The following is an 11,937-nucleotide window of genomic DNA, read 5'->3' on the forward strand; positions in this document are numbered from 1 at the left end:
TGAGGAGGAAGGAAGGGGAGACACAGGGAGGAGGGGGAGCCCAGAGAGAGGGAGGGGGGCTGAGAGGGAGCGGGTCCTGGGGAGCAGAAGTGGGGGCCGCACAGGAGGAGGCACTTGAGACAGAGACATGGGAAACCTCATGCACTCAGAGAGGAGAGACTTGTCTGTTTTTCATGAATCCCTTGTCATTTCCTTGGATAGCAACAAGGAAGTAACATGTGTCTGTCACCATCTGATGCTTTTGAAGGAATATTAGAAGCCTTACCTTTGTGGTTTTGGGTGTGTGTGTGTCTGTTTTCATGGATTTACTTTTTCTATCTTTAATACTTAATTTATTATTTTAAAAATATCCAGAGATAAATCCTCTGGGTCTTCTAAGATCCCTTCAGGAGCATTTTAAGAAATGCCCTCAGGCCCTAGCCCGTTTGGCCCCCTGGATAGAGCCTTGGCCTGTGGACTGAAGGGTCCCAGGTTCAATTTTCCTCAAGCGCGTATATATCTTGGTTGGGGGCACATCCCCAATGGGGGGTGTGCAAGAGGCAGCTGATTGATGATTCTCTCATCAGTGTTTCTAACTCTCTATCCCTCTTCCTTTCTCTCTGTAAAAAATCAATAAAATATATTTTTTAAAAATAGAAATGCCCTCAGGTATGCTTTCCCCTATAGTGTTGGACAGCTGCTCTGGGTGGGGCATTATTGGTTACTGAGGTGCTCTAGGTGATGGAAGGTGAGGACAGGGATTGACAGGATGCCTTTGTGAGAGTGGGGAGCAAGCTTTGTTTAGGGGAGGTAAGGGGGTGCTCTGTTTGGTTTGGGGGGTCAAGACAGCAGCTCACGCTCTCATTTTTGTAGAAGTTCGTGGAAGTCTTTGGGAGGAAAGACACATGAAGACACACACTTGAAAATTCTCAGTGTGGTCTCCATGAGGGGGCTCAGTGTTCCTGATTTTCTCTCCTCTGACCAAGGACAGGAGAGGGGGTGACCTTTTCCTCATTTCCAGGCCCTTCTGACTGTGAGTGTGAGGTGAGCTGATTAACAGGCTGTGCTGATTTCTCTAAATGCACATTCTGTGACTCAACATATTGTCACCTGAGAAAACATTCCAGACCCCCATCAGGACCAGGACCAAACGGCTGCTTCTCAGGTAAAAGATGTGTTGGGTCACAGGCTATGTTTGCTTTTCTGCTAACATTTGGTGATTTATTTCTCTATTTCTTTCTTTCTTTTTTTTTAAAATATAAATTCCATTGATTTTCCACAGAGAGGAAGGGAGAGGGATAGAGAGTCAGAAACAGCAATGAGAGAGAAACATCGATCAGCCGCCTCCTGCACATCCCCTACTGGGGGTGTGCCCATAACCAAGGTACATGTCCTTGACCGGAATCGAACCTGGGACCTTTTAGTCCGCAGGCCGATGCTCTATCCTCTGAGCCAAACCGGTTTCGACTATTTATTTATGTATTTTTGCCAGGAATGTCAGTAGTGATGACCTGTCCTATGCTGTGCCTCTGTCACCTGATCCCCATTGTCTCAATCCATGTGATGGTCATGGGGCAGAGGTGCTCCCCTCACTGTAGAGTTGATAGTCTCTCTTTCTCAGTAAGAAGGGTTTAGTAGGGATTTGTTGAGACATTGTGCAAAGGCCATCACATGTTATCTGGAAATGCCCTACTACTTAGTTTCTATTTGCTTTGGAAAATAGACACCCTACTTTTCTTTCCTACAGATCATTGGCTTTTGACATAGGAGCTTTATCCAATCAGGTCTTATTTCTGTAAATATTCATTATATTCCATACTCATGTCAGGGATATACTTTACATGATCACTTTTTGAATATTCTGGAACATTTACAAGAATCATATGAATATATCTTCAATTCAGTTAATTTTCTATGATTATAGTTCTCCACTAATGATATACAGAAATTTTCCAATAAATGAGTGTCCGAGAAACTGTAGGTCTAATTTGTTTTCCATCATTATGTGAATTCCTTTCCTTACTGTGTTTGCTAGAGGCCTGGTGCACAAATTTCTGCACTTGGTAGGGTCCCTCAGCCCGGCCTGTGCCCTCTCGCAGTCTGGGACCCCTCGGGGAATGACCACCTGCTGGCTTAGGCCCACTCCCCAGGGGGACTGGGCCTAAGCTGGCAGTCAGACATCCCTCTGGCAGCCTGGGAGCCCTCGGGGGATGTCCACTTTCCAGCAGGGAACAGGCCTAGCTGCAGTCGGACATCCTTAGCACTGCTGAGGAGGCGGGAGAGGCTCCTACCACCACTGCTGTACTGGCAGCCCTCAGCCTGGCTTGTGGTTGAGCAGACTACCAGTGGGTAGCTCCTGAATTGAGCACCTGCCCCCTGGTGGTCAGTGCGCATCATAGCGACTGGTCATTCTGCCGTATGGTCTATTTGTATATTAGCCTTTTATTATATAGGATTATTATATAGGGGCCTGGCAGCTCCGCTGATCCCAGTGCTGGGCGGCATATTACCCTTTTACTATATAGGAGAGAGAGGCCGTGGATGGGTGGGGGCAGGCTAGTTTGCCCTGAAGGGTGTCCCGGATCAGGTTGGGGGTCCTGTTGCGGTGGCTGGCCAGCCTGGGTGAGGGGCAGAGGGCTGTTTTCAGACTGGCTACACCCTCTTCTGGGTGGGGGTCCCCACTGGGGTGCCTGGCCAGCCTGGATGAGGGCCTGAGGGCCATTTTCAGGCTCGCCATACCCCCTTCAGAGAGGGGGTTCCTCTGGGGTGCCTGGCCAGCCTGGGTGAGGGGCTGATGGCTGTTTGCAGGTTGGTCACAGCCCGTTCAGGGTGAGGGTCCCCCTCGGGTGCCTGGCCAGCCTGTGTGAGGGGCTGATGGCTGTTTGCAGGTTTTCCACAGCCCCCAGCCACCCAAGCTCCCAGTGGAGGCTGGCTGGAAGCAGGTATCTGGGATTTCTTTAGCTTCTATAATTGAAACTTTGTTGCCTTTTGCGGAGGCCACAGCCGGCCGGGGCAGTCAGGAAGCTTGGTTTCCGCCATCGCTGGGGCAACCAAGCATCCTGCTTGCTCCAGCTCCGTGGCTGCCGGCCGCCATCTTGGTTGGGTTAATTTGCATATAGTTGCTCTGATTGGCTGCTGTGCATGGCTTGGGCATAGCGAAAGTACGGTCAATTAGCACCTTTGTCTTTTATTAGTGTAGATGATACTCAAAGGGTATCGTTCACAAATAGATTCATGAAATTTATGCAATCACAAAATAATCTTGATTTCATTGACATGACAGTTCTGTTTTCTCTCTTTTAAATATATTTTATTGATTTTTCACAGAGAGGAAGGGAGAGAGATAGAGAGTTAGAAACATCCATTAGAGAGAAACATCGATCAGCTGCCTCCTGCACATCTCCTACTGGGGATGTGCCTGCAACCCAGGTACATGCCCTTGACCGGAATCAAACCTGGAACCTTTCAGTCCGCAGGCTGACGCTCTGTCCACTGAGCCAAAGCGGTTTCGGCTGTTTTCTCTCTTTTAATAGTATACTCTAGAGTCCCAGTACATGAAATTCTTGCTCTGAGGTGGGGGAGAGGTGTTTCTCAGACTGGCCTATGCCCTCTTACAGTCCAGGAGCCCCATGATCGATGGCCCTAAAGAGGTAGGCCCTGTCCACCTGACCAGGGCTACATGATGCCCCTGCCCCTGCAGAGCGAGGCCCTGTCCACCGTCCCCAGCCAGCCAATAGGTCGCCTGGGCCTCCCTCTACAGGGTGATCATGGGGCGATAGCTGGGCCCCCAACCAATCACATCTCACCTGCCTTGGCTGGCCGGCACCCATGCGTTTCATAGCATGGTCATCCAGATGTTCGTTCTGCTGTTTGTTCCTTGGGTCGATTTGCATATTACACTTTTATTATTGTAGACTAGAGGCCTGGTGCACAAAAATTTGTGCACTAGTTGTGGGGGGGGTCCCTCAGCCCGGCCTGCTCCCATTCGCATTCCAGGACCCTTTGTGGGCTGTCCACCTGTCGACTTAGGCCCACTCCCCAGGGGATCAGTCCTAAGCTTGCAGTCAGACATCCTTCTGGCAGCCAGGGAGCCCTCAGGGGATGTCCGACTAAAGGCTTAGGCCCCCAAGGGAGCTGTGATGAGGAAGCTGGGATGACAGAGGAGCCACGCTGTCCCGCCCTGGGTCGTGTCGCACACAGGATGCCTGGGCGGTCCGGCCAATCGCTGCTGCCCCACCAAGCCTCCCCAGGTCGGGTCGCACACGGGACGCCTGGGCAGGGTGGCTGATCGCTGCTGCCTCTCCCGGCTGCTCTAGGGTCAGGTCGCACACAGGACGCCTGGGCAAGCTGGCTGATTGCTGCTGCACCGCCCGGCTGCCCTGGGTTGGGTCGCATACGGGACGCCCACCGCCCCGGGTCGCAGATAGCAGGCCCGGATGGTGGCAGGGCAGGCGGGATGGCCCTGTCCCACTCTGCCTGCAGTATGCAAATTAGCTGCCATCTTTGTTGGCATATCACGCTGATTAGCCCATGGGAGGCATAGCAAAGGCACGGTCAATTGCCATGCTTGTCTGTTATTAGGTAGGATAGTTTTCATAGGTGTGTCTGACTCTACATAAAATGTTAACATTATTTGAGGTATTTTTTTTATTACTTGCTTAACCTGTCTTTATTATTCTCAGTTACAGAAACTGCTGTGAATATTCATGAGGTTTCTTTATTTTTTTTTATTGTAGGGATGACTGAGTCTGATGTTTTATGAAGGAATATTAGAAGCACTGGATCTTTTTTTCTCTCCCATGGATTTGCATTTTGTATCTCTGATATTTAATTCATGTAAGTAGTCGTTAACTTCTGAAATTACCATTGGTGACATCTCACAAGCAGCTCTTAACATTCTTTTGTTAATATAAGGCAGTCTCTCCCTTTTTAAAGCTATAAACCTAGAAGTCATTACATTAAAAAGAAACAACCTAATTGTGTTTGGTTTGAAGTATATTGTGTGTAGTTCAGATTCTGAGCCCTGCATCCTTTCTACTGTTTATCATATGTGGAAACTTCCATTGGTACTTAGTCAGCAATTTGAGGTGATCTCAGTGTGCGCTTAGTAAGGATGTCAGTGATCTTAACAGTCAGAGTCTCGTTCTGTGAATTGGTCTAATGTTTAGCCCCTCTTTCCTTCCCTTTTTGTGATTTGTGGACTTAGTGCCTATGAGCCACAAAGGAGCTATTCCCCTACGTCCTTCTTGTTCATTCTCTGAAACTATTGAAGGATGGACTGGGTTGAACTGGAACTTGACTCCCACAGAGCCCATCTATTCATGGTGAACTCATTTGATGAGCATATTTCAATAGCTAACTTTCCCCAAAGCCTTTAGCATGAAGATCTATTCTCAGTAATTCCCTGGGACAAGAGGAAGGAAATCTGCCTGGGAAACCTGCACGTGTACAAGTTCCTGCTTCAACCCTCCCCTCTCTACCCAGAGGTCTCAGGTGTGCTGGTTCTGATGTCTGGTACCCAGCGCTACTGAAAGCAGCCGTGGGGGAGCCGCGCAGACCCCAGGAGGGAACTAGTTAAAGATGCTATATCATAGGTCCCAGGGCATGCTTTTTCAAGGGAACGAAAGGTTTTTTGTTGTGTTTGGGCTTCAGCAGAGCAGAACATGCTCTCTTTGTTATAGGAGTTTGTGGAAATCTTTTGAAAGACAAACACATGAAGATAGAATGAAACATCTCACGGTTTGGTCTCCATGTAGGAGTTCACTGTTCCCGACTCTCTCCTGTGACAAAGGACAGGAGGGGGTGACCTTTTCCCCCTTTCCAGGTCCTTCTGACTGAGTGTGAGGGGAGCTGATTAACAGACTGTGGGGACGCCTTTGAAAGCCCATTCTGTGACTCCTCAACATAGTGTCACCTGAGAAAACATCCCCACCCTGATCAGGACCAGGACCAGGACCAGGACCAAATGGCTGCTTCTCAGGTAAAAGATATGTCCTATGTCATAGGCTATGTTTGCTTTTTCTCCAATATCTGTTGCTATGTTTGCTTTCTCCAATATCTGTTGATATAATTCCCTTTCCCTCCCCACACCTGTGTCCTCTCTCCTTCCCCTGTTATAATCTGTCCTGTTACCCACAGCTGGCTGACACGGTGCTGTTTCTCCCTCTGCTCCGTCATCCCAAAACCCTCTTTCTGTCCCTGCACTCAGTCCCTCCGTTCTTCTCCTTGAACCAGTCTCTCTGTCTGAAGTGCCTCCCCCTTTGTTGCCCTCACTTCTGTTCACCAAGACCCCTCTCCCTCTCAACTCCCCTTCTTGTCTCTGGGGCTCCTTCCTCTCCTCCATATTTCTCTACTTCTGATGTTCTTGCCTTTCCAGGTTGTTTTTCTTTCCTTATTTCTTTCCTTTTTTCTTATTATAGTCAGTGTCAGTAGTTTCTATATTTCCCTGTCTCTCTCTTTTTTGTTTCTAAATATATTTTACTGATTTTAGAGAGGAAGGGAGAGGGAGAGAGAGATAGAAACATCAATGATGAGAGAGAATCATTGATCGGCTGTCTCCTGCACACCCCGAACTGGGGATCAAGTCCAAAATGCAGGTGTGTGCCCCTGACTGGAATCAAACCCGGGACCCCTCAGTCCGCAGTCTGACGCTCTATCCATTGAGCCAAACCAGGTAGGGCCCTGTCTCTTTTTTAATATATGTTTTTATTGATTTAGGAATGGGAGGGAGAAGGAGAGAGAGGTAGAAACATCAATGAGCAGAGAGAATCATTGATCAGCTGATTCTTGCACAATGCCCACTGGGGATTGAGCCTGAAACCTGAAGTGTGCCCTGACCAGGAATGGAAACCTGCCCTCCTGGTTCCTAGATTTATGCTTTACCTCAGAGCCACCCTGGCTGTGCTATACTTCTCTCCTTTATTTCAGAGCCTTCTCTGCATTCATTTTTTTTAATATATTTTTTTAATTGATTTCAAAGAGGAAAGGAAAAGTACAGAGAAATAGAAACATCAATGATGAGAGAGATTCATTGGCTGTCTCTTGCAAGTCCCTCACTGGAGATTGAGCCTGCAACCCAAGTATATGTCCTTGACCGGAATCGAACCTGGGACCCTTCAGTCTGCAGGTCAACGCTCTATCCTCTGAGCCAAACTGGCCAGGGCTCTGTGCATTCATTTTATGCAGCCTCTCCAAGGTCAGGAAGCATTTCCACCTTTAATTAATGACTTTCAAGTACTCAGAACATCCCTTTTGTGACAAATCAACCTGGGAAGGCAGCCATGCCTAACATCCCATTGGGATGGGGTCAGAGGCTCTTGTGTCTTGAAGAAGGGAAAGGTAGGTTTTAGATTCAAGTGGCTACAGCATCAGCTCTTGATCAGGGGTGAGAAAATGCACATTTTACTGCTCAAAATAGCTCAGAAAGTTCTGAAAGATGAGTAAATAGTAAATAGAAGAGAGTTGTTCACTAGATTAGTATGAAAGACTTGATAGGTAAATATTCCATTAGCTTACAAAACATGAGAGGTACACATGGATTGACACTTGCAAAATTTAATGTTTATTTGTGATCATTTCCAAATAATTCTTTATTGATATATTTTTGGCAGTAATGTCACAGCAGTGGTGACATCACCTTCCGTGTGCCTCAGTCACCTGATGTCCATTGTTCAGTCCACATGATGTTCACATGGCAGAGGTGCTCCTCTCGCTGTAGAGTTAATAGTCTCCATTTCTCAGGAAGAAGGGTGTAGCAGGGATTGAATGAAAGTTGTGCAAAGACCATCACTTCACATCTGGAAATGTCTCTGCGTTTGCTTTGGAAAATGAAGGACTTACTTTTATTTTCTACAAATCATTGTTTTTTTCATGGGAGCTGTAAACAATCAGGCCTTGATTCTTTACATTTTCATTATATTCTCTACTCCCATCATGGATATACCCTACATCATCACTTTTTGTATTTTCTAGGAAGTTTCCAAGAATGACATTATTCACATATGTTTAATTTCATTACTAATAAATTTCTGCGAAGTAGCTCTCCACTAATGATACATAAAAATTTTGAAAGAATTGTACTGATAAGAAACATTAGTTCCCCTGGGCTGGTGTGGATACTGGTGGAGGGTTCGATTGCTGGATCAGGGCAAGTAGTTGCTGGGAACCTGTGGTAGGCAGCCAATCCATGTGTCTCTGTGTCACTTTCACATTGATGTTTCTCTCTCTCTGTGTGTGTCCTTGTCGTCCCTCTAACCTCCCTGCCTTTCACTGTTTTTTGTTTTTTAAAAAAATATATTTTTATTGATCTTTTACAGAGAGGAAGGGAGAGGGATAGTTATAAATATCGATGAGCGAGAAACATTGATCAGCTGCCTCCTGCACGCCCCCTACTGGGGATGTTCCCCCAACCAAGGCACATGCCTTGTTCTGGAATTGAACCTGGGACCCTTGAGTCCACAGGCCGACGCTCTATCCACTGAGCCAAACCGGTTAGGGCCTGCCTTCCACTCTTGAAAACTCAATAACTCAATGTAAATCCACAGGAGGTTTTACAACCACAAAAAGGAAACAGTGGGTCTACCTTGTTTTGTATCCTTATGTTTCTCTCCTTATTGTGTTTATAAAACACAAAGGGGATCATACACAAATAGATTCATGAGATTTACAGAATCACTAAACCATCTTGATTTCATAGTTGTAAAATGTGTGTGTCTGTGCCTAAATTGGTAACATTCAGCTATTTTTTCTTTTTTTCTCAAGTATGTTTTTATTTCAGAGATGGAGAGGTAGAGATAGAAATATCAATGATGAGAGAATCATTGATTGGCTGCCTCCTGTACACCCCACACTGGGAATTGAGCCCACAAACTGGTCGTGTGCTCAGACCGGGAATCAAACCAGTGACCTCTTGGTGCATGGGGCAGCGCTCAACCACTGAGCAACACTAGCTGGACCAGACAGAATGTTCTTGTTCTAAGATTACTCAGAGTAAATTTCAAACTAGTATTGTAGTTCCTATGTGTCATATTTCATGAAAACTGAATTTCATTAACAGACGCTTTTAGTTCAAAGTTCTATATGAATTTTTTCTTGTGTTTTCTTTTTCTGTGTATTCAGAAGTATGGCACATGATGTGGAAACATTGGCATCACAAGGCAAATTGGGCCCTAGCTGGTTTGGCTGAGTGGAGAGAGCACTGGTCTGCAGACTGAAAGGTCCCAAGTTTGATCCTGGTCGAGGGCCAATGCCAGGGTTACTGGCTCACTCCCCATTAGGGGGTGTGCAGGAGATATCCTATCAATGATTCTCATCATTGATGTTTCTTTACATCTCAGAACCTGGATCAGAATCTCTGTCTTTACAAAAGTTCATTTCGTTGTGGTCTGCTTCACACTTGAGAAGAAGTTCATGTACTTCCAAGCCAGCGTGCCATTTCCAGCTGAAAAATATACACCACTGACCCTGAACGATGCAAACACAGCACTCAGAAATCCATATGCCTGTGTCCATACCTTTATTTTTTTACCTTTTTAAAATATATTTTTATTGATTTTTTTTAGAATAAGGGAGAGAGAGAGAGGGAATCATTGGTCAGCTCCCTTCAGCACATCCCATACTGGGGAAGGAGCCCCCAACCCAGGCATGTGCCCTTGGCCGGAATTGAACCCTCGACTCCTCAGTGCATAGTCGGACACTGTATCTACTGAGCCAAATTGGCTAGGGCTATGCCTTAATTTTAAAGTTTATTTTCCTGTAAAGTAAAACCTGTACCGTGGATTTGTGGACATGTGTCATCCTCATTTGTCAGTGTTCAAAATCGCATCAGAGAATGTTAGTAGGGAAAAGTGATATTATTGATGATTCAGGATACTCCCCTAGGTCCAATCCTCTTCTCCTGACACTGTTTTCATGTTGGGTGACATTGTGAACTTTTCTGGTGACCTCTTGGTAATGTGTCTTTTCTTTCAGGAACCATTGACCTTCAGGGATGTGGCCATAGATTTCATTTATTTTTATTCTTTTTTAAGGATTTAAAAAAATATATATATATTTATTGACTTTTTACAGAAAGGAAGGGAGAGAAATAGAGTTAGAAACGTCAATGAGAGAGAAGCATTGATCAGCTGCCTCCTGCACACCCCCTAATGGGGATGAGCCTACAAGCAAGGTACATGCCCTTGACGGGCATTGAACCTTGGACCCTTCAGTCCCCAGGCTGACGCTCTATCCAGTGAGCCAAACCAGCTAGGGCTATATATATATTTTAAAAGGAACAAATTGAGGTCCTTGGAATAGAAAAGAAAGGCTTTGTGATGTATGTGAATTAGGAACTCAATGTTTGCACACATTACATGTCGTCTACACTAAGTAATGTACTATCAGAAAGTAATATTTTAGACAGTCATTTTCTAGAATATCCCAATATTCTACCATGTCTCCTGTCCAGAAGACAATCTGGATTGGAAATGGGAAAGCCTCTATCAAAATTCACACTCCATTTTCTTTTATTTTTTGATTTTTTAAGATTTTGTTGAATTCACGGAGGAAGGGAGATTTAGAAAGACATAGAAACTTCAGCTGGGCATTAATTGATTTTTTTTTTATGTGCCCTGACAATATGTGTTCTCTGTATAAATTGCCAGATTTGGAATCATTATGTTTACCTGGTACCTTTTGTAAATATTGGAAAATACTCCATCATGTTTTGTTAGTGGCTGCACTAGTGTGTTTATAATCTTGCTGCAGTGCATCAATGTTTCCATTGCTCCACTTCTTTGGTAATAATTTTTATTTTTGATTTATGGATGATTGGCATCCTGTTAGGTGTTTGGTGGTATTTCATGGTGGTGTCCATTTACATTTCTCTGATGATGAATGAGTTGAACATCATTTAATATGTCTATTGGGCTTATTTATGTCCTGTTTGGGAAATGTCTTTTAAGGTCCTCTGCCCATTTTTCAATCATATTGTCTTTTTGGTGTTAAGTTGTGTGAGTTCCTTATAAATTTTGGATCTTTAGCTTTTGAGGATGTAACATTACTGGACTTTAGTTATTGTTACTCGGTGGTTTCTTTGGCATGCCAAACTTACTCTTTTGTAGTCTCATTTCTTTATTTTTTAGCTTTTTTGTTATGCCTGAAAAGATAAACCCAAACCATTATTTTTCAGAGTGATGGTAAAGTTCATTGACTATGCTTTCTTCCAATGTTTTAAATGCTTCAGGTCTTCTATTTTAATTGTCAATTCATGCTGAGTTTATTTTGGTTCATGGCCTATGAATGGGATCTAGTTTCATTATTTTTGCATGTATCTGTTCTGTTTTTGTTGCACTACTTGGTGAAGAATCTGTCTTTACTTATTGTGTGTTCTTGCCTTCTATCTACAGATTAGTTAACCATATAGCTTTAGAAATTTTAAAATTCTTTTTTCATGTTGACTTGTAACAGGTCTGTATATGTTATAGATATTAACAGCTTATCTGATAATATGCTTTGGAGGCCTTTTTTCCCATTTTACTGCTTGTATTTTGAACGCTCTAACAATTTGCTTTAATGTGAAGTTATTTTTGTATGGGGTTTAATGCCTTTTGACTATTATGTTTTGTTTACCTTTTCTTTTAGAGATATAATAAAAAATCAAATATTATACAAAGTTTTCTTTATGGCCTAGCTGGATTGGCTCAGTGGATAGAGTGTCACCATGTGGACTGAAGGGTCCTAGGTTTGATTTTGATAAAGGGCATATGAACAGGTTGAAAGCTCCATCTCCAGTAGGGGCCATGCTGGAAGCAGCCAATCAATGAATCTTTTTTTTTTTAAATGAAATCTTTATTGTTCAGATTATTACATTTGTTCCTCTTCCCCCCCCCATAACTCCCCTCCTCCCAGTTCCCACCCAACCTCCGCCCTCACTCCACACCCATTGTCCTCATCCATAGGTGCACGATTTTTGTCCAG

General features: G+C 44.6%; 1 protein-coding gene across 1 annotated transcript in view; it reads left to right on the plus strand.

The window, feature by feature from the left end:
- Window positions 1-625: 625 nt before the first annotated feature.
- Window positions 626-11,937, plus strand: part of LOC102760597 (zinc finger protein OZF-like) — a 50,436-nt gene continuing 39,124 nt past the window's right edge. Inside the window, exons 1-2 of the mRNA XM_015571060.1 lie at window positions 626-1,144; window positions 4,716-4,815. The gene's annotated coding sequence lies outside the window, so the exon portion shown is untranslated. The remainder of the gene's footprint in view (window positions 1,145-4,715; window positions 4,816-11,937) is intronic.

Source organism: Myotis davidii, unplaced genomic scaffold, assembly GCF_000327345.1.
Source record: "Myotis davidii unplaced genomic scaffold, ASM32734v1 scaffold1168, whole genome shotgun sequence".
Classification (NCBI taxonomy): domain Eukaryota; kingdom Metazoa; phylum Chordata; class Mammalia; order Chiroptera; family Vespertilionidae; genus Myotis; species Myotis davidii.